General features: G+C 47.0%; 1 long non-coding RNA gene and 1 other non-coding gene across 9 annotated transcripts in view; one reads left to right on the top strand and one right to left on the bottom strand.

The window, feature by feature from the left end:
- The window catches only part of LOC109565700 (uncharacterized), a 222365-nt gene that overhangs the window by 82245 nt on the left and 116885 nt on the right, over nt 1-23235 (top strand). For all 8 annotated transcript variants that reach the window (XR_011569181.1, XR_011569183.1, XR_011569182.1 and 5 more), the window contains exon 3: nt 5926-5987. This is a non-coding gene — a long non-coding RNA (uncharacterized lncRNA). The remainder of the gene's footprint in view (nt 1-5925; nt 5988-23235) is intronic.
- Nucleotides 17157-17229, bottom strand: TRNAG-UCC (transfer RNA glycine (anticodon UCC)). Its single transcript has one exon. It is a non-coding gene; the product is annotated as a tRNA-Gly (tRNA).

Raw genomic sequence — 23235 nt, forward strand, 5'->3', positions numbered from 1 at the left:
CAGAGCCCTCCAGAACTCGGGGTGCAGTGGGCAGCTGGGAGGTCCTGTCCACAGGGCAGTGGTCAAGGGGCTCCTGAGCCTCATTTATAGTGCGTATGTGTTACAAGGGTACTGTGAATTATTTCTGTAAGTAAAAGTTGCTTTTTAAAAAAGACAAAGGGAATCAGGAGAAAAAATGTGACTTTAGGCTCAGACTCATTTCCATCTCAAAAAGATGGGCGAGTTCCATGAAAATGTCCTTAGATTTGTTATCTGTTGTTATCACCCAGTTTTGTTTCTTTCTCTCTCTCTCTCTCTCTCTCTTTTTTCATTTGGGTGGCCACCTGACTTTCCTACTGATGATTACTAAGAAAACTCCTAAACTGAATCAAAACAAGGACAAAAGCGAAAACAAACAACCAAATCAGCTGCAGCACAATTCAGACCCTCTTGGCTGGCATGGGTTTTCCACAGGCTGGCTTTGTGTTTCAAATGCACCTGCTTCCTTTTTTCTCTCTTATTTCCCTGAGTACCACTGAGAAGCCCTCCCTCTTTCCCAGAGACCCAAAAGGACCTCTCCCTGGGGCGGGACCTACACCGGGCTTGGGGCCCATCCTCCTTCCCTCAGCACTCCCCGCCCCAGGATGAAGGGTTTTCACAGCTGAGGCTCCCCCTCCACCCAGGCAGGTGCCTGGTCCTGAAGACAGGTTTCAGAGAAAGCTTTTGTGGCTGTCTCCCTCAACCATGGAACCTTGGTGTTTCAGGGGAGACTTTTTTTGGTCACACCAGGCAGCTTGTGGGATCTTAGTTCTTCGACCAGGAATCAAACCCAGGCCCCCTGCAGTAGAGGTTCAGAATTCTAACTACTTGACCCATAGGGCATTTCCCCAGAGATTTTATAGGCAAACTGACTCCCTTCTTATGAGAAATCTGTCCACAGGAGATACCACCCCATCAGTGAGGCCCTAGTATTTCCTGCCAAGAAAGTACAGTCCCCTGTTTCCTCCTGGGAAGTGAGAAAAGGGGGTTAAGCCTTCCATTTCCACAGTCTCACCTCCCAAATGTCTCCATTTTACCAATGAGAGTTTCCGGACCTCTATCTGACCCAGGCAGGTAAGGTGAACATGGCCTTGGCTCACTGCACTGAGCCAGGTGAAAGAGCTAGCAGGTAAGAGCCAGACAAGCATAAGATCAAATCCCAGCCCTGACCCTGACTGACTGTGTGATCCCAGGCCGCTCACCCAACCTCTCTGAGCCTCAGTTTCCTCATCTGTAAAATGGGAACCAGGCCAGACTGTGGGTTTGATGTAGGGCAGAAGTGAAGCAGTGCCTGTGCAGAGCCTGGCATTGGTGCCCAGTTGAGGGGTTCCCGAGCGGGGCCTGACAGCTCACCAAGAAAGCCTGTGGCCCGTCCATCCTGGGGAGGCTGTACCAGATCAGAGGGAAGCTCAATAAGCCACTTGAAAGGGACCTTGACTCATTTTGTGGTAACTGAATGTGCAGTTCAGGAAGTGCTTTGCAAGAGTGAACTGGGCTCCAGCTGCCCCCTCATCCCCCTGCCCGCTGCTCCGCATCCTCCGTGCCTTGACGCTGTTCCCGGCAGCGCTCCCGGCTTCAGCCGGTGCGCACGCGCAGCGCATGGCCCGCAGGACCCACGCCTGCGCACTGCGAACTCACTGAAAGCGGACGAGGGTGGTCCATGGTCAGACAGGCCGCACGACCACCTGGGTCTATCCGTGAGGCCAGGTGCTCACTTTCTGGGCCTCTTATAAGTAGTGCCCCCGCGTATCAGGCCAGCGGCGGTACTTGACATTTAATAGTCATAAGCAGCTCCCCTGGAAAGTATTAAACTCACCGTTTAAGGATGGGGAAACTGAGGCACCCAGAGGGTATGAAATGCGCAGGCCCGAGGAGGATGATGAGTCTGGACCTGGGGTTTGAACCCGAGGAGCTGGACTCCAGACGCTGCCTCCAACCTAACCCGTGGCATCTAAAACCTGCCACACGGGAGGTTCCTAACAGGAGTGGAAGTTCGGCCATGGCGTGCGACGCACGTGATGTTGTGAGTGTGGTGGGAAAGAAGGATGTGGGGTGACCTCAACCCCTGCTTCTGCTTCCTGCTGGGCGGGGGAGGAGCTCTGAGTGTGGGGAGCCTTAGGGCATGTAGCAGGGCCCCCATGTGTCCAGTACCAGATGCCCCGGGAGTTGGCGTGGTTATGGCCACTCCACTGCATTCTTTTGGACCCTCCAGCCCCTCAGGGCCTTTGAACACCCTGTGGACACTGACAGCAGAAGCCCACGGAGCAAGTACTGAGGTCATTGGAGGAGAACCGTGGGGTGACCTGTTGGGAGGCTGCTGCCACTGGAGACCAGAGACTGGATGGGGTGGGGGACCTCTGAGAGCAACAGGCTGCCTGGCCATTAGCCCGGCTCCACTCCCGTCTGCCATCCCCAAGCGCTGGCCGTGTGGGGTTTCTGGGGAGAGGGAAGTGGGCAAGTGAAGTGATGTGGGAAAGTGGGTGGCGCAGAATTGCAGCACTAGCTCCCAGGTCCTGAGAAAAGCAGATCCTCCTCCGGCCCCTGCCTCCCAGGCCTTGGGGAACCAGATCTTTGTAAACTGAGCTGTACGCCTGCTGGGAAGTCAGGCCAGTCCTAGTTCCTCATTTAAGGCGCACACCCTCATCCCCAAGGCAGTTAAAAGCCCCGAGTTGCCCAACTTGACAGGGGAAGGCTGGCCCGCCGTCCCGCTCACCCTTGGAACCTGAGCCCTGGCCTGCCAGGCCTGGTCTGTCTGGCCTCCAGGGCCAGACAGTGACCCATTCCCTGTATCCCAGAGCCCACGTGTCGAGGAGGAAGCTGCCATTCTGACAGCCCAGAAACATCTGTTCCCCATTCGTCATTGTCCAGCTCTGATGTCTTTGGGGACTATTTTGAAGGACAGTTTTTACTGTTGTAGCCAAAAAAGCAAAAGGAAACAAACAATTGCAGTCCTCCTTTATTTCAGAAGTTTTGTTTTTTTCTGTGTTAGTAGAAAACCATTCCCATAAACAGGAGCGTGGACCAAATTACCCTTCCCCACAGTGTGGCTAGAGCATCTCCCTCCCCCTGCTTCACACCCCATTGTGCTAAGAAATTTCGAGATATAAATCCATTTGGGCTGAGGCTGGGATGAAATGAGCAGCAGAAAACGTTTCGTTCCCACCTGCGCTTGTGTGTGCATCTTTCAGAGGCTATCGATGAAAGCCAGCATGCCTGATGCGTGGTGATCAAAATGCCTTGCGTAACAGCAGCTGCTCTGAGGACCCTCACCATCCTCTGCCTTCTGAGTCTGCAGCAACTCCTACTCTGATCTGGATGTTTCCAGTATGCACTTGTTCATACGATGGATGTGACAGTTCAGACTCATGGAGACCGTGGAGACACCTGGATCAGCCCCGAGAGCTCTTAGACCGTGTCCATTTGGTGCCCTGGCAGGTGCCTCAGTGGATACAGAACAGTAATGCCCCGTATGCTTAAGGCTGAGGGTTGGTGAGCAGCCCTCTTGGAGCTGAGGAAGGACTACTGCTTTTCTCAGGGCTCTGCTGAGCCCCAAGGCACCCTCCCTCCTAGGGACTTGTCCTGGGTTGGGACTCTAGGAGGATGCTACCCCGCAGAAGGCAAGATCTGGAGTCCTAGGATGTGACCGGTGAGCCCCTTGGTCCCTCTCTATCTTCCTGCTTGTCATGTAAGATGTTTTCGTTTCCTCTGGCTGGTGTAAACAGCCTGGATGACTTAAAACAACACAAATGTATTCTCTGACAGTGTTGGAGGCCAGGCACCCCAAATCCACCTCACTGGGCTCAAGGCAAACCCTCATTCTTTTTTGGAAGCTTTAGAGATACAGGGCTTCCCAGATGGCTCAGCTGGTAAAGAACCTGCCTGTCAGTGCGGGAGATGCAAGCGATACGAGTTCAATCTCTGTGTCAGGAAGATGCCCTGGAGAAGGAAATGGCAACTTGCTCCAGTGTTCATGCCTGGAGAATCCCATGGACAGAGGAGCCTGGAGGGCTACAGTCCATAGGGTCACAAAGAGTCAGACACGACTGAGTGCGCACGCACACACAGAGATTCAGCTTCCTTGACTGTTCTAGCCTCTAGAGGCTGCCTGTACCCCTGAGCGGTACTTGGAGAAGCCCGGTTACAGAGGCAACGAAGCCTTGTCAAGAGAGCTGCAGTGTATCAGGGCTACCTGTGTCTGCTCCAGCCAGTTTCCTCTGGGGCCGTGCCCCTTCCTTCCACTGTGTGGCATCTTGGGGAGGGAGTGACTCTGAATGCCTCCTCTCTCCGTACAGCCTGGGGGTTTGCTGGGGGGTGGGGGTGGGGGATATGCCACCAAGCTCTGTCGTTGGGATGCTGCTGTCTGAGACTTTGAGGCTTACCTTATTCAACTCAGTAGTGCCCTTCTGGACCACATTACTCCTGCCTCAGGCCTATTTTTGCCATTCCTGTTCTCTCCCCTGCCCATTCCCAAACCCAGTGACTCAGCTTTCCCCATGATTCACGGAACCTCCAATCTCTTAGCATACGGGCCCTTTGTGATGGAGCTCACAGATGCAGATTCTGTGACTGGCGCCCAAAACCTGTGAGACAAGGATTGTCTTTGTTGCTAAGTCATGTCTGATTCTTTGCCTCCCCAAGGACTGAAGCCTGCCAGGCTCCTCTGTCCATGGGATTTCCCAGGCAAGAATACAGGAATGGGTTGCCATTTCCTTCTCCAGGGAATCTTCCTGATCCAGGGATCAAACCCATGTCTCCTGCATTGGCAAGTGGATTCTTTACCACTGAGCCACCAGGGAGACCCACAAGGATTGTCGACTGTGTTGAATAAATGGAGGACTTGAAGATTCATTTTAGTGCCATCTTATGGATGTCTTGATGTATCTGGGAAACCTGGTCCTGGCGTCAAGGCTGTGGCTGCTGATCAGTGAAGGGCGTGCTGGACGTGCATTGGGGGAGGGGTGGTGATGAAGGGTGGCATGGGTTTGACTCATTTTTGCCCCTAGTGCCCTATTGTCCAACAATAGGCTCTTTGATTATATAAGATGACATCATTATTGCCAGAGCCATGATGAGGTTCAGAATATACTACCCAAAAACACATGGTAGCTGGGCGTATCAAGTATTTTAAACTGAAGGGACTTGAGAAAACAGCAGCTGCACTTTTCTATCTCCACTTGCACTTCTTCGCTGAGACAGATCGTAAAATCCTCCTGTGAGAGACACCCTCCCTTTACCTGGAAGATCATCCTTATCTCTGAAGATAAAGAGAAGAATCCTAACAAACAGGCCTTGCTCAGTTTCCCCCAGTTGATTATACTCACGTCTGTTCCTTCACCTGTCATATACTCCACACCTGGGCATCCTCATCAAACCCAGCACAAAATACTCAGGTCTAACTTTTGCTTTGGGTCTTCATTTCCTTATGTTGGCTTCCAGATCATGTAAAATGTGCATCCTGAATAAATGTGTATGCTTTTCTCCTGTTAAATCTTTGTCAGTTTAATTTTCAGACCCAGGCAGGGTCCCCCATGATGGTCAAAGAAAGGCGTTTGCTTCTCCTCCAGCCTTGAATTTGCTCACTGGACTCCCACATACCCTGCTGTGTGAAGGACGCAGAAGATACAGAAGTGGGCACAAGGGTTAGTCACAACAGACCAGGACCTTAATGAATGCTGGCCGGGTTTTTGTTTAGTTTAATCTCTAAAGCACTTTGACATGCAATGCATATTTGTTGAATGAATGAGTAAATGAAGCTTGTTGCAGTCCAAACCAGCCTTCTTTCCAGTGGACTGCCGTGCCACTTAAAGCTACAGGTACAGCTTCAGCAGTGAGCCCCCAAACTCAGCTGGAGATCAGCGAACATTGCTCATGTCCTTTTTGTTCTGTCTCTCTGTTTTACCTCTTTAGGGCTCCCATGGACCGGAAGCAAAGCAGAAACGCGAATCCCCGGCTCGGGCTTTTACTGGAAGGTAAGAGGGCCCAGAAGCGGGCAGTGAATGCTGGTGCTGTACAGTTTTAAAGCGTTTTGAATGACATTGATCTAAAGACAACAACAGCAACAAGTAAATGTTCTTTGTCATCAGAATGGTTAGCTGTGAAATTTACATATAACTTATAGTTGTTAGTAACTCTTAATTATGGGTCTTCTGGGAAACTAGTCTTGTGTTCTTGGGCTGGAGGTACCCAGAAGGGCCCAGACAGAGTGACTGTAGCTGAGATCCAAGGAGGCATGGGATGGGGTGGATGACTTCGAACAGAACTCAAAGCCAGGAGAAAAGGCCGAAGCAGGCCGGGGGTGGTGGGGGACATCCATACCTAGAGGCCTTTTGAACAGAGGCTCTCGGACAGGAAGCAGCTGCCCTGGGGAGAGGGCACAGCCTCCAACCGACAGCTCTTGACCTGCTGGCGGGATGACTGAGAAACCTCCTGAGATATGGCCTCTGAAAGCTGAAGCAGGGATAGTCACAGGGCAGCCAGGACGGCTGGTCACTCAGGTTCCAACCTATCTCTAGAATTTTCTAGTGATGAAAGAGCCTCGGTCCCCTGGGGCCGCCGGAATGTCCCGGCCGCCCGCTGGTTGTGCTCAGGGTGGGTGGTGAGAATAGGGACAGCAATGACCTTATCATCCCCTCCTGGAGCAGAAGCCAGAGCTTTTCCAGGCTCTGTGGATGGTGAATGCTTCAAAGCCTTTAGGATCCCACGGGACTGATAAGAGTTTCATTTATTACTGACAATTAATTTTAATATTCAAAAAAATGCAGACAAGTTTCTCAGAGTTGGTACTGAGTCAGTGTAGAAAATATCCTTTCTTGGGGAAGGACTGGGAACATGGGATTAGCAGATATAAACGGTTACACATAGGATGGATAAACATACAGGGTATTCAACAGCCTGTGATAAACCTTAATGGAAAAGAACATGAAAAAGTGTCTATGTATTTAACTGTGTCACTCGACTGTACAGGAGAGATTGATATACATTGTAAATCAACTATACTTCAATTAAATACATGTATATATATAGTTTATATATTAAATATGCATTTATAAATAATTCCTGTATTAAATATATATTTATAAATATAGAATTTACATATTAAAATATATTTATATAATAAATACAATTATATATTAAATATATGTAATACATATAATTTATTGTATAAAATTTATACCATATGTATAATGACATTGACATTCTATGTATATTCAAGCAACTTAGCATGGACACAATACATAAATTTATACATTAAATACATATAAACTGAAATATGAGGTTTCCCTGATAGCTCAGTTGGTAAAGAATCTACCTGCAATGCAGGAGACCCGATTCAATTCCTGGGTTGGGAAGATCCTCTGGAGAAGGGAAAGGCTACCCACTCCAATATTCTGGCTTGGAGAATTCCAGGGACTGTATAGTCCATAGAGTCAGAGTTGAGCACGACTGAGCGACTTTCACTTTCAAAGTTAAATATAAAATTTATATATATATATATATAAACATACACACACACACACACACACACGTGTGTGTGTGTGTGCTGTGCTTAGTTCGCTCAGTTGGGTTGCCTTGCCTTCCTCCAGGGGATCTTTCCAACCCAGGGATTGAACCCAGGTCTTCCGAATTGCAGGCAGATTCTTTACTGTCTGAGCCAGTAGGAAAGCCATATATATAAGAAAATATCCTTTCTCTAGAGGTAAAACTGCACGGGGCTTCTATTTGAATTCCAAAGGGAGAGCAGCTTGCTTTGAGCCAGGACAGCTCAATGAAGCTTAGTGCGGTACGTCTTATTACCGGGGCTACACCGTAGTGTAAAGGGACCCTGGAATCTAGATTTGGAGTCCTTGAGGTTTCCAGCCACTGTTTCCTCTTCTTTCTTCTCTAAGGCTGCTTCTCCATGGGCCACTCCTCACACTTTAATCTTCTAGAAATGCACAAATAACTCAATTGCATGTCAGAAGGGCAAAAAAAAAAATTAACTTTCGTTTTTTTAAATATCTAAGTTCATCTTGAACTCCAAGCCCTTTTCCTACTGGTAGCAACCTAATATTTCATTTGACTACCTGAAGAGTCCTCAGTTAGTAAAAGCGAACTGTAAAACTTAGACAGTGAGATCTAAGGTTTTGACACTGCCCAGGGTTTCTTTTCCACTTTTCCTTTTCCAAGACACAATCCGGGTGCCAGAGTGGACCTGTGTGCCCTGTCACACTCAGAAGTCTTTGTCTGCCCCAAGACTGCAAACATCTTCCACGGGTTTCATAGCTTCAGGATTTTACTTTTAAGGTATAAATGGTAAAGCCTAAATATGTGTTGCTTAATTTTTATTTGAATATTTTTCTAGATACTTGTTGATAAGGTCTAATTCCAATTGGTCAGAGATTCATGCTGTATGATATCATGGCAAAAGCAGTTACTGGCTGTCTCTAAAATAAATTGCAGAAGGACAAAATGGTAGTCTTTTATTTTGCTCACATATTTACCATTTTTGGTATCTTTTCCTCATGTTGAAGACCCAGGTTTCCTCCTGGTGTCATTTCTCATCAATCTGAATAACTTCCTTTCACATTTCCTGATGAAGAAGTTGCTCAGCTTCAGCTAGCTAAAAATGTCTGTTTCCTGAATTTTTTGAAGAATGTATCTTACTGGATGTAGTACTTTAGTGCCAATCATTTCATTATCTTATCATCCCATGATCTCTTGCTTCTTTGCTTCTGATAAAACCTCAGATGTGATTCCTGTCATTGGTCTTTTGTATCTGTGTCATTTTCTTCTCTGGCTGGTTAAGACTTTTTATTTTTCAGCAATGTGACTATGACATACCTTTCTGTGGTGAGTGTGTATGTTTATCTTCCCTGGAGTTTATTAAGATTCTTGAGTTTAGAAGTTAGTGTTTTCCATCAGGTTTAGGACATTTTCAGCCATATTTTTCAAATGCTTTTCCTGCTCATTTTCCCTCTCTTCCTCTCTGAGATTCCAATTACACTTATATTAGAATGCTTGATATTGTACCAAATGTTACTGAAGCTCTTTCATTTTAAAAACTTTGTTTCGTTTTGTGTTTTTAAGACTGGCTTATTTGAGTAAAGATATCATCAATTAAACCATGAGAGAATGCTTTTTGACCACACACTTCTATTTCATAGCCATGCCGGGCAGCATGTGGGATCTTAGTTCCCCAACCAGGGATTGAACCCGTGACCCCTGTCTTAGGAGTTCAGTGTCTTAAACACGGGACTGCCAGGGGAGTGCTCAATTTCTTTCTAAAAGAGCTCTTTTTGCTTTAGATTTATCATAGATCACATTGCTCGGTTCCTATGCCTTTATACACTGAATGGCATAATCTTTTTGAAGGCAGCTTAAAGAAAGATTGGCTTATTTGTATCGGCCTGTCTTCTAGATTTTTCTGTTAGAGGTATCCACTGAATTTTTCAGTTCTGAGCCTTGTCAGTTCTGGAACTTCCATCTGATTCTTTTTAAAGCATTGTTTCCATGGCTCTGCTGAGATTCTCTACCTGTTTATGGCAGCGTTGTTGTCATTCAGTCACTAAGTTATGTCTGACTCTGTGACCCCACTGACTGTAGCCCGCCAGGCTCCCCTGTCCCAGGCAAGAATACTGAAGTGGGTTGTCATTTCCTTCTTCAGGGGATCTTCCCAACCCAGGGATCGAACCTGAGTCTCCTGCATTGACAATTTTTTTTTTTTTTTTTAAGCACTGAGCCACCTGGGAAGCCCATCATGGCAGTGTTTTCCTTTAATTCCTCAAATATATTTAGAATAGCTACTATAAATTTCTTATCTGCTGATTCCAACATCTAGGTTTCCTTAGAGTTCTGTTTCTATTGCTTGATTTTTTTTCTTGAGTATGTGTCACATTTTTCTGTTTCTTTGCATATCCAGAAATTTTTTATTGTATTTTTTTGTGAACGGTGGGTTTAGAGATTCTGTATCTTTTGTCTGTCTTTGACGATAGCAGGCAGGAAATTATGGCATATCAACTTGAAGTTATGGAAGCTTGATTTTGACTTTTTTTTTAATTGAAGGATAACTGCTTTACAGTATTGTGTTGGTTGATTTTTACTCTTTAAAATGGGTCTGTTTTGGATAGTTCGCTTAATATGAGGGAAATATCTTCTGTCTTGGGACATAATCTTTGATTGTCTCCCCTCCTTTTTCTCTGGATATCAATAAAATGTTCAAGGTGTTTATGAAATCTCTCCTGGAAAAGTTGGCAAGATTCAAACTCCACATTCTTGTCTCTCTCAGCATTTGAAATCTCTGTTCAGTTTTTAAAATTTTTAGCTTCTTTCAGGATCTAGCTCTTTGATTTTCGGCCACTCTGACAGCCCTGAACTCTGTCCTCTGACACTTCAAACAGTTAAGATTGCAGCTTTCTGTCTGGCAGGCTGAGGACTGCCCTCATCAGAAAACTGTCTAAACATAGGTCTCATCCTGTGTGGTTCCTTTTTTCAAAGGTCAAAGTCCCCTTTGGTTTCTGCCTGCTTCTGGTTGCTCTCCAACACATTCACAGCTTTCCTTTCTAAAATCTTTTGTTTCGAGTTGTTACTTGTTATCTTCAGGAGGTTTGGTGTAGTAGGAAGGAGCTACTCCATCCACCATTATGATGGATAATATAACTAGATGGATGATATAATGGAAGTAGAACTTCTTCTATACCCATTTAAGGATTTTAACATTTATTGCAAAATTGGACTTCACAAATATTGTACCAAATTATATTCTTACTGGTAGTGGATGAGAGTTCTTAATATCCATCCTCCCCCTTGGCATCCAGAAAATCTGAAACTAAATATCATGGAATGTTAGAATCTTAGAGACCACCAGATACAGTAATTCCAAGTTCAAGGTCCCTGGATTTCAAAAGGATTCCGGAAGATAGTATACAGCTGAAGGACAATTTTTGTAAGTTACAAACACTGTTTCCAAATATGAAATATATAGTTAATCCATTTTGAGTGACATTACTTTTGGTTAACTTTTCCCTGGTGGCTCAGACAGCAAAGAGTCTGCCTGCAATGCAGGAGACCCAGGCTTGATCCCTGGGTCGGGAAGATCCCCTTGGAGAAAGGAATGGCTACCCAGTATTCTTGCCTGGGAAATCCCACGGACAGAGGAGCCTGGCGGGCTATCGTCCATGGGATCTCAGAGTAGGACACGACTGAGCAACTAACACTTTTTGTTAAAATGACATCCTATTTTTCATGGAAACATTGATTTCTTTTGATAACTTTCTGCAGAAGTAATCAACCAGGACTTCTGCTTGGTAGTTTAGTTATGTTTTTGGCCAACTCAAACAGGCAAAATGCATTATTACTGATAAGTGAAGTGTGCCTTTTATGAAATAGGAACCTTGAGGAGAAAGCGAATCAAAGGGATTGCTGGCGGCTCTGGACCCTTTGAGCAGTGATGGGCATTACCTGCCAATGAATTTAGACTTCATCTTTGAGTGTCTGTTTATCTGGATAACTTTGTTGGCTATGGCTTAAGTATCTTTATTTACTTAGGCCCAAAGAGATCAAGGGCTTCCATGGTGGCTCAGCAGTAAAGAATCTGCTTGCCATGCAAGAGATGCAAGTTCGATCCTTGGGTCAGGAAGATCCCCTGGAGAAGGGAATGGCAACCCATTCCAGTGCGCTTGCCTGGGAAATCCCATGGATGGAGGAGCCTGGTGGGCTGCATTTCATGGGGTCACAAAGAGTTGGACACGACTTAGGGACTAAACAACAGCAACAACACGAAGAGATCAAAGAGCTTGCCTGAGTTCCACAGAATTACTCCCACTGTGGGTGCAGAGATCAAAACCCAACATCAGACTTTGTGCTTATCACTGACATGCATCTTAACTGTGAAGGAGTAAGTGTTCTATCTACTGTGGTTCAGAAAGAAAAACAGAAAACAGTGAACTGGGAGAAGAGCTTGTCCTGGGAGCATTTTCGTGGTAGGATGGGCAGCCGTGTTCTTTGAAGTGCCCAAGATTCCCTTGTCACTAACTTTCAGAAGCAAGAAAATGTCTCTGGCGTCCAGGTGAACAGATTTCTGCAGACCCATTGTATCTTACTAGGTTTTCTTTTTTTTTTTTTCTCCCTGCAATGTTCATTTCTTACATTTTTACACTGGATTTGGTTTTGTGAGTGTGGATTCACTTCAGTCTTGTTTCCTAGATTTCTAAAGGCAGACACTTCCCATCTTTCGTAATCACCGGAAATGACTGGAGTCGTGTAAACACTTAGCTTGTTTTTCCTTTTGTCATTCCTCCAACATCCAGGCAACTGGAACATATTCCTTAGTATGTATTTTCTGCAGCTAAACTTAGGTCTATTTCAGCACTTTCTTTTTTCCAGGAAAATCAGTGTCCCTATTGGAGGCAGCAATCATGAAGCCACAGAGACTTTGTCAAAGTCTTATGGATTTAAAAGGACTTAGATGAACTTAAAAAAAAAAAAGTTCAGTTTGCTCTTTTTAAAACTTTTGTTTGTTTGTTTAACTTGTTTTTGGCCGCACTGGCTGGGTCTTGTCTCTAGTTACGGGAGCGAGGGCTGCCCTCTGGTTGCCTGTGCCGGTTCCCGCTGCGGTGGCTTCTCTAGTGGTGGCGCTCAGGCTCGAGGGCCTGCAGCTTCCGTAGCTGTGGCTCCCAGGCTCTAAGCACAGGCTCAGTAGTGGTGGCGCATGGCCGTAGCTGCTCTGTGGCATCTTCCTGGACCAGAGATCAGAAAACCGGTGTCCCTTGCATTGCAAGGCGGATTTGTAACCACTGGACCACAAGGGAAGCTGGAGTTCAGTCCTCTTTGATGAAAGGTCCAGGACACCAGCAAAGAGAGGCCTGGGAGCCTGTCTCCTCTCCACCTTGAACCTGGTGAACTCAGTCAAATCATTCCCTTTCAGTCTGGGACCTGGCTTGTCTATCCAGAGAACAAGGCTGGAGGCAGACCAGGCCGGCGGCCTCTCCAGTTGTGGGATGCCAGGCCTGAGGGTGGGGCATTCACAGGTAAGATGGGAAAGGGGTCTGTTCCCCATCCAGGCCCTGCAGTCCTCTGAGCCAGGTAGACGATTCCTGCTGGGGCTTCAGATCCACTCGGACCGTCTCTTAAGGAATTATATGTGGGGTGAAAACAGGGCCAGGGGACCTCTTAGACTTCAGGCCAGTCCATTTGGATCTGTGAATTGTGTGTTTTTTCCCCCTACTTTCATCTGAGCTCTTCAAATAAAAGGATTTGAGAAGCTGAATGCTTTGGACTGTTGACAGAAATAATCGATAAACAATCTGTAATCAGAATCAAAAACAGTTTTATTTGAGCCAAACTGAGGACTGTTATAGCCCAGAAGACAACCTCTCAGAGGATCTGCTTGGGAGAAGCATGGTTTTCAGCAGTTTAATATATTGTCAGAACAAAGAACATTAAACGAGTCATGGATACAGTCTGTCAAGGTTTTAAAAAAATAGATCAACATGTATAAAGTGAGTCAATATGGCCTTGGCACCTGGGATGAGAGTCATATCATCCAAGGAGGACAAGCATGGGCATTGCAGGGAGAGGATTTGATCTTTATTTTTAACATAGACATCCTTTACTTCTGGCCAATGAACCTTTTTCTTTTATAATTAAAGTATATATACAATGTATGTTTGATACGCCACAAACAGGCTATGATAGCATGAAATTCAGGTTAACTCATGTATAAGGCAGAATGACTTCCCCATGCTTCAATATGTGAAAATTTCTTTTATCAGGACACATATAAAAATATGTGTGGGCCCTGAAGCCAGAATACTTGGCTTAATCCCAGCTGCAACACATACTGGCTGTGTGATCTTGGGTAATTGCTTAAGTTGTCTGGTCCTCAGTTTCCCCATCTGTAAAATATGACAATAATAGTACCTATCTCATCATTATTAGGATTGTATTAGCTATTATGTATGACAAATTCTCCCCCCCACCCCTGGCATAGAGGATCTTAGTTCCCTGACTGGGGAGCAAACCCATGCCCTCTGCAGTGGAAGTGCAAAGTCTTCACCACTGGACCATCAGGGGAGTGCCAGCTGTTATGTAAGAAATTCTTAAACGGGACCTGCCATGTTGAAGGAAATGGCAACCCACTCCAGTATTGTTTCTGGGAAAATCCCATGGATAAAGAATCTGCTGGGCTACAGCCTGCGGGGTCACAAAGAGTCAGACATGACCGAGCAACTGAGCACATATGCACATTTACAATTGATATAGAAAGTACTATATAAATGTGAGCCATCATCGTTTTTACAATTATTATTTTGCTTCCTTTCTCTGTGTTTATTATACATTTCTAATTGCTAAAAGGGGTCCCAATTTTCCATTTATTAAGATGAAAGCCTAGCTACCCCCTGCCCCCTTGGCCCTGGCCTGTACATGCTGTTCATCCAGGCTTTTCTTGCTGGAGCCAAAGACACACAATTCTTGTCCGCATGCCCAGGTAGGGGTGTTGAGACACAGAGCAGATGGACCTCCTAGACTGTGGTTTGGGTCCCTGTACTGTCTTTCAACGTCTTTTCTTGGTCTCTCAACTGTCTTTTCAACTCTATAATTTTTTTCATCCTCATTAACGAGGGTAGTCTTTTGTCATAATTATTTTTTGAAAGTTAATATATACACATTGTAAAAATCCTCAAGCACCAAAAGCCCCCTAACTCTGATCCCAAGGTTGATTTTCTTCTCCCGTTACCAGTTTCCTACATATCCTTCCAGGCTGGTTCTAGGACGGCATTCATTTGTCGTGTCTTCCCTGCTTACTGATCAGCACCATTGGTGCAGCTCTGTAAATGCGTGTGGGTGTACAGACTCGAGTGAGGTTGGCCTCTGGGCTCACCTGCTCAGCTCCCCACAGCCACAGCCATCTGTTTGCACCTGCAGGTCATCAAGGTTTTGGACCTCAGGGCAGGGCCTGTCTTAGTGCAGAGGAGTTCAAGAGCCAGTTTAGTAAGTTGAACGTCATCTAGGTCATTGGCTGGCCTTGCAGCCAAGTTCTAAAATCCACCCTCTGCCTTTGGTCTGGTTCCTGAACCCCTCTAGCCTCTTCCCTTGAGCTTGGCTCTTTGACATGAGAGTTTGCTCAGGAGCTCACCCCGTCCCCTCCAGTCCTGCCCAGAAGCCCACACAAGAGACCAAGGCTGACCCATTGCAGCCGCAGCCCATTCCTCATGTCTGGTCGCCCTGGTCTGTCTGGGCCACTGGGCTCTCTCTGCCAGGACCCTTGCTGGGACCTACTGACACTCTCCCTGTCCTGCACTGCCTCTGATTCTGTGGTCTCCACACTCTATGGGAAGACTCCCTCTCCCTGGCTTATTCTAATCCCAAGCACCTTAGGATTCAAGACGTACCCATGTGACTGAGAGATTCACTTAACCTCTTATGAGCCTCAGTTTCTTTATCTGTAAAATGGGCCTGATAATCCCTGCATAATCCACAGAGTTGGTTAAGAGCCTAGTATTAAATCCTGCCCTGTAGATAGAAGTCCCTTTGGCTTCCTTCCACCCACCTCAGTGGAGATATCGAATTTCCAGGTCCTATCAGCTTCCTCTCCAAAGAGCCCTGGCTGCTCCCTGGCTGCACCAAGCTCCAAGCTTCCACTTTAACTTAAGGCTTGAAACCAATGAATCTCTATTGACTTAGCTTTCATTCTTCCCAGATTGGTCATCAGAACAGTTCCAGGAGATCATCTCTAAGGTTCTTGAAGGGTGATTAGCAATGACGTCATAATAAAAATGATGGTCAGTATTCATTGAGCAGTAACTGTATGCCAGGTATCCTGCCAGGAGCCATACATGAATGACCTCATGAATCCTTTGTGACCAGCCATGGAGGCAACCTCACTGCCGTTGACTCATGACTGAGATGCCCGGACAGAGGCTCAGAGTCTGGAAGTGATCTGATAAGGTGGGAGAGGGGCATTTAACCTGTGGGAAGACTCGAAGATCAGCCAATTTATTCAGAGCTTGCTAGAGAAAGGGAGTCAGCCACCATCACTTGCATGTAGCAGAGACTCAAAGGCAAGCGGATGGGAAAGCTTTATAGTGAGGGAGGGGTAAGAAGGGATCAGAGGCTGTCGGCACAGTGGATCTGGAGGCTGTTGGCACAGTGGGTCTGGAGGCTGTCGGCACAGTGGATCTGGAGGCTGTTGGCACAGTGGGTCTGGAGGCTGTCGGCACAGTGGATCTGGAGGCTGTTGGCACAGTGGATCTGGAGGCTGTTGGCACAGTAGATCTGGAGGCTGTTGGCACAGTGGGTCTGGAGGCTATTGGCACAGTGGATCTGGAGGCTGTTGGCACAGTGGATCTGGAGGCTGTTGGCACAGTGGGTCTGGAGGCTGTTGGCACAGTAGATCTGGAGGCTGTTGGCACAGTGGATCTGGAGGCTGTTGGCACAGTGGGTCTGGAGGCTGTTGGCACAGTGGGTCTGGAGGCTATTGGCACAGTGGATCTGGAGGCTGTTGGCACAGTGGGTCTGGAGGCTGTTGGCACAGTAGATCTGGAGGCTGTTGGCACAGTGGATCTGGAGGCTGTTGGCACAGTGGGTCTGGAGGCTGTTGGCACAGTGGGTCTGGAGGCTATTGGCACAGTGGATCTGGAGGCTGTTGGCACAGTGGGTCTGGAGGCTGTTGGCACAGTGGGTCTGGAGGCTGTTGGCACAGTGGGTCTGGAGGCTGTTGGCACAGTGGATCTGGAGGCTGTTGGCACAGTGGGTCTGGAGGCTGTTGGCACAGTGGATCTGGAGGCTGTTGGCATACTGGATCCGGAGGCAGGCTACATAGGACCGGACATCCTGTGTAATTGATTAGGGCTTTTATCTGGCTTTCTCGTGTTGGTCCTAAGTTGGATGTGGGGACAAAAATTAGAGAAGCTGTCAGTGATTCATCAAGTCCTGGCCATTTTGATGGTTACAGCAATGACTGTTTATCTTCCTGGATTGTCAAGCAAAACAGCAATCTGGGTTCCTGTGAGTCTGACTTAGAGCAGGCTGGTTTCCTGGGCTGTTGGCTGTGAATAAGGGCTTGGTTTCCTGAGCAGGTTGCTATAGGTTATGGGGCAGAATTCTGCTTTTATTTAATTAAAAAAATTTTTTGGCTATGCCCACAGCATGCAGGATCTTAGTTCCCCAACCAGGGATCGAACCTGTGCCCCCTGCAGTGGAAGCACAGAGTCCTAACCACTGGACCACCAGGGAAATCCCAGAGTTCTGTTTTTATATTTGGCCTGGTCATTGTCCATTTGTATATTCAGTCTCTCAAACCTGAGGAAGTCTAACTCCATATTCTTGGAATCTGGAAAATTCCATGAGGGCTAATTCAAGAGCATCTCAGAAGAGTCCTAGATTCTGAACCTACGAACGTTTAATCTGCTTCGGGCTGCTGACCTCTGTGGCTCCCAGGTGGGCGTGTTTCTACCGTTTCAGAGGTCTAATGCCTCAGTGGCCCCCAACTGCAGCAGCTGCAGTGTTTCTCGGGGGTCGAGCCCCTCTCCAGCTAGAGGCCAGGCACACAGCTGCACCCTGAGCAGACCCCAAGCTCCTGCCCCCACGCTAGGGTCTGCAGAGATCAGCACTCCAGACTGGCCGGCTCGACTCAGCTAAGGCTGCCAAGACAAGTTTCTGCTGGGCACATTTTCTGTGTGGTGTGTTTTTCTTTCTTTGGTAGCTCATAAAATTCCCCTGCCTGCCCTGGGCCTCTCGGTCTTTAATCTTCAACCTCTCTTGGAGCTGTCCCTATTTCTTTTTAATTGTGCCTCTTTTTTTTTTTTTTTTTCTAAATGGAAGTTTCCTATTGACTTTTTATGACAATATAGAGACGTGGATGGACTCCAACAAAAATGAGATCTTTATGGAATAGTCATCTGTCTCCTGGAGCCTCCTGACAAATGTTCCTCCTTGGATACCCAGACATCTGTACATATTGGTGGGGAGCAGGGGGCCGTGGGGAGTCGCTCTGGTCTTGGCTGAAGTATCATGACCACGGAGGGAGTGGTGTGCAGCTCAGCCAGCGGGAGAAGGGGAGGGGACATGAGGGTGACATGAGATATGGAGCAGGAAAAATAAATCTTCCCCAGGTACAATCCCTTTGCCTTAGTGGCAGCTGAATTGGCAGCGCTCCCTAATCCCAAACAACCTGGCTACCTGACTGCACATGCGACCCATGTGGGGGTGACGTGTTCAGTGCCCCCTTACTCAGCATCTCTTGCCTTGGGCCCCCCAGCCTGGCCTGAAAAGTCTTTGTCTTTGGGCCCTAACACCAGACATGACTGTCTGGGGTCGTGGGCTCATTTCCCTTGGGCAAGCTTCCCAGAGTGTGGTCTGGGAATGGCTTGGGATCCACTGATGGTTCTCCAGGGATCAGGAGCCTATGCAGGCATGAGTTACTTGTGCCAGGAGGGGAGGAACAGTTCTCCACTTACAAATCAGTATTAGAAACCACCCACACCACATGCCTGGCCCACATCTGGACACTAGGTCCAAAGGGTCACGGTCCCTCGTCCCACAGAGCTGATGTTCTTGAAGGAGGAAACAGGCAAAAATTAGAAGCCCCCCTCCCCCTGCCAAAAATCAAGTAAATATGTAAATGATGTGACATTTTCAGATTGTGGGGAGTGCGTGGGACAAACAGAGAGGGGAGAGAAGGCTGCTGCGGCGGAGGGAGGGCATCTGTTTTAGACAAAGGTCAGGGAAACCTGCCTGCTGACACTGGAGATAAGCTCAGGTCAAGGAAAGAGCAGTTCAAGCAGAGAGTCAGCAAGTGCAAAGGCCCTGAGGCACTCGTGGATTTGAAAGCCAGAGAGAAAGTGAGGGTGGCTGGAATGATGTGAGCCCCCAGAGGAGCAGAGGGAGAGGAGGCTGTGTCAGGTCTCGGGCTTTGTGAACAAGCCTTCCTGATGAGCAGCTCTTGTTTCAAGTACAGCATAAGCCACTGTGTGGATTTAGGGAGTGGAAGCCTGACACAACCTGATTTTCATTTTATTTATTAATTTATTTTTTTAAATTGGAGTATAATTGCTTTCTTGGGCAAACGCTGGGAGACGGCGAGGGACAGGGAAGCCTGGCATGCTGCAGTCCATGCGGTCGTGAAGAGTCGGACACAACTTGGTGATTGAACAGCAGCATAATTACTTGATAATGTGATAGTGTCTGCTGTACAATGAAGTGCATCCACTATAAATACACATATATCCTCTCCCTCTTGAGCCTTCCACCCCACCACCCTCTTCCCCTAGGTCATCACAGAGCCCCAGGCTGAACTCCTTGTGGTACACAGCAGCTTCCCGCAGCTAGCTACTGTACACACACACGTTACAGGGTCAGTCACTCAGTCATAGCCGGTTCTGCAACTCCGTGGACTGTAGCCCGCCAGGCTCCTCTGTCCATGGGGTTCTCCAGGCAAGAACACTGGAGAGGGCTGCCGTTTCCTTCTCCATTTTACACTTGGTCATGTATATATGTCAGCACTGCTCTCCCAATTCATCCCACCTTCCCTGCCCTCTCTGTGTCCACACGTCTTTTCTCTATGTCTGCATCTGTATTCCTGCACTGCAAATGAGTTCATCAGTGCTATTTTTCTAGCCATAAAAAGAAGCAAAAGGGGGTCATTTGTAGAGACGTGGATCAGACATGACTTAGCGACAGAGCACGCATGGATGAACCTAGAGCCTGTCATAGAGAGTGAAGTAAGTCAGAAAGAGAAAAACAAATATCATATATTAACCCATATATATATACATATATACATACATACATATATATATATGGAACCTAGAAAAATGATTTTTATTTTAGAGATGCTATTCTGACTGCTGGGTCTCTAGAATGGACTGTAGAATTGTATTAAAATCAAGCTGCCAAGGTTTTGGAGCTTTGAGAAGGTAGCACAAGGCTTCTACTCAAGAGGTTTGGGGAGGAGGGAGGTGTCAGGGTGGCTGTTTCTTTAGGTGGTTTGGGTCTAGAACTGCTTCCTTAAACTTCAGGGCCTCCCATGAAGCTAGTCCCCAGCCTGAGTTTTGAGGACAACTGAGAAGTTATGTTGGGGATAACTGATAGTTATGTTTGCCTCCCTGCCAAGGACAGGCTTTCAGGAGAGGTCAAAGCACTGTAGCCTCACACGGGAATTTTGTCAAGGAATGGGATCTCCTCCATGAGTGCCAGCTGTGTACCCAGTAGGAGGAACGGTCATATACATCTTAGTAAGGGAGGAACATGTTTTAGCATCTATGTGGCAGGCTCTATCCCATATCTTATAACTGCCACCACTGCCCGGAAAAGTACTGTTAAATATGAGATCTGGGACTTCCTTAGTGGTAGAGTGGATAAGAATCCACCTTCCAGTGCGGGCAACACGAGTTTGGTCCCTGGTCTGGGAAGATTCCACCTGCCGCAGAGCGACTAAGCTTGTACACCGCAACTGCTGAGCCCACGCGCCCTAGAGCTGTGCTCTGCAATGAGAAGTCACCGTAAGGAGAAGCCAGCCAACGGAGAGTAGCTCTGCCTCACCGCAACTGGAGAAAGCCCCTGCAAAGCAGTGAAGGTCCAGCACAACCACCACAGAAACGATGAAACCTGGAACCAGAGAGCTTAAGTGACTTGCCGAAGGTCACACAGCACTAAAAGGCAGAACTGAGGCTGCGAGTGGCCTTGGAGAGCATCCACGTGCTGAGGGCTCAGTGGGCCCCCTCCCATAATACTGTCATGGTTCCTCAGGGAGGAGGATCATGCCTGGGAGAAGCTGCGGCACGCTTGGGAGACCCTTGTGTCTTCCTGCCATGGGCCTAAGAACACAGAGTCTGCCTGAAGCCTGCAAGCTTTCAGGAAACATGCTTGACACTGGCCCAAAGAATTAGCTTCAAAGTCTAAGAAGAAAGCTGCAAAGTCATAGCTAGGAATTTAGATCAACAGAGAATAAGAAAAGTGAAAGATGTTCTTTTAGCTCCATTTCTTCCTCCTTCTACTCTCGTCTCTGCCTTTTGCAGCTCCAAGTGTCTGACCTCCATCACTTTCCTTCTGCCTGAAAAACCCCCTTTAGCATCCCCTGCAGGGTACATCTCCTGGCAATGAACGCCCTCTGTTTTTGTTTGCCTGAGAAAAATCTTTCTTTATCCTTCACTTTTTTTTTCCCAATTAAAGTTTCATTGTGAGGTAGTTGGAAACTCATATGTGTTGTAGGAAATAAATCAGAGAAATCCTGTGTACCCTTAATGCCGCTTCCCCAAAAGTAACATCTTGCCGACCCATAGTAAGATATCACGGCCAGAATACTGACATCGCTGCACTTTTATGTATATTCATTGGTGTGTGTGTGCACACACAGGTGCACATGCATGCAGTTTGTTCAGTTATATCCCATGAGTGCGTTTGTGTATCCATCACCACAGTCAAGGTATGTTTTATTTCCTTCACCAGAAGGATCTCTCAATCTGCCCTTTTATAACCCACTCCCTCCTCTCCCTCAACCCTGGCAACCAGTGGTCTGTTCCCTTTTTATAATTTTACCATTTCAAGAATATTTTATAAATGGGGTTGTGGTCCGATGTCTTTTTTGCTCAGCGTAACTCTCTGGAAATTCATCCACGTTGTTGGGTGTATGGATACCCAACCTCCCTCTGGATTGCTGAGGGCTATTCCATGATAGATGTACCATGATTTGTAGTGTTTAACCACTCATCACCAAAGGACATCAAAGGCTGTTTCTCATTTGGGGGCAGGGAGATCAGGGAGAAAATGATCCAAGAGAGGATGGAGAAAAGAGTCCCCACCAAACCAACCAACCAACCAACCAAATGAGCTAGAGAGAGAATAAGCAAGCCTGTGCAGTGAGTGAGGATGGGGCGTGCAGTGGCTGGGGGGAGGCGGAAGTGGCTGCTCCAGGAGGGCCCATCCGGGATGAAGAGAGAATTACAGAGTGGAAAGTCATAAAATAAATTCTCATGCCTCTGCAGGTTCCTTATTTTCAGTAAAACCCGTATTCTCATACAAGAATTTGCATAGCAGACGTTTCTCCTCTTGGGAAGAGATAGCCCAAGTCAGTGCAGATCACCTGCAGCTCCCAGCCCTGCATGCACACACTCCCTCATTTGCTAATGTGCACACGCTTTTGCACACATGCACACAAGTCCAGGGCTTTCCTGGACTTTCTTGTTGCTCAGTGGTAAAGAATCCACCTGCCAATGCAGGAGACACAGGAGACTTGGGTTCGATCCCTGGGTTGGGAAGACCCTCTGGAGGTGGAAATGGCAACCCACTCCAGTGTTCTTGCCTGGAAAGTCCCATGGACAGAGGAGCCTTGAGGGCTGCAGTCCATGGAGTTGCAGAGTCGGGACACGGCTGAGCAGCTGAACAGCAGCGAGGCCAGCGCCAGTGCCGCCATGCTGTAAGGGGCTCCGCCTCCTCCTTTCTTGAGACAGGTGTTCTTGCGACATCAGAGCATGGTCTCTTCATATATTAATAGCTTCTGATCACCAGCCCCCTTGCCCGCTGATGCCTCTTAGGGTTTGGGGGATGAGGGAGTAAGAGTCGTTTATTCTTGGCATCCTGATTAGAACTTGGCATTTAGTGCCTGCTAGAAATAATCCATGGAGCATGGAGTTTTAGAATTACATCTTTTGTGGAATGTCACAGGACTCTAGTCACCCCAAAACATTTTTGTCTGTGGGAAAATATACCTTGAGTTCCATCTTGCCAGTGAAGTTTTATGGGTTTGAGTGTTGTGTAAACTCTTCATATTATCCAGCAATATGTGTTTATTGTAAAAAAAAAAAAAATCAAGGATAAAGAAGAAAATAAATATAACCCATGGTTTTTTATTGCATTTTTTTCTTACAAAAACATAATATTGCACATACTATATCATATCTGGCCTTAGTTGGTAACTATATAATGCAGAATTGTAAAATTGGCCCCCCAAGATTCTATGCCTAAACCCCAGAACTATGAATACCATGAGCTACCATGCCCATGAAAAGATTACCTTACTTGGCACAAAAGAACTTGGTAGGTTTAATTTAAGGTTATTAGTTAGTTGATTTTAATATAGGCAGGTGATCCTGGATTGTCTAGAAGATTCCAGGGGGAATCCCATGTGCCCTTAAAGGCAAAAGGAGAAGTCAGAGAGACTCAAAGCATAGGAGGGATTTGATGTCCATTGGTGTCTTTGAAGGTGAGGCCACAAGCTAAGGCAACAGGGGAGCCATCTGGGAG

The sequence above is a fragment of the Bos indicus genome, chromosome 11, assembly GCF_029378745.1.
Source record: "Bos indicus isolate NIAB-ARS_2022 breed Sahiwal x Tharparkar chromosome 11, NIAB-ARS_B.indTharparkar_mat_pri_1.0, whole genome shotgun sequence".
Lineage (NCBI taxonomy): Eukaryota > Metazoa > Chordata > Mammalia > Artiodactyla > Bovidae > Bos > Bos indicus.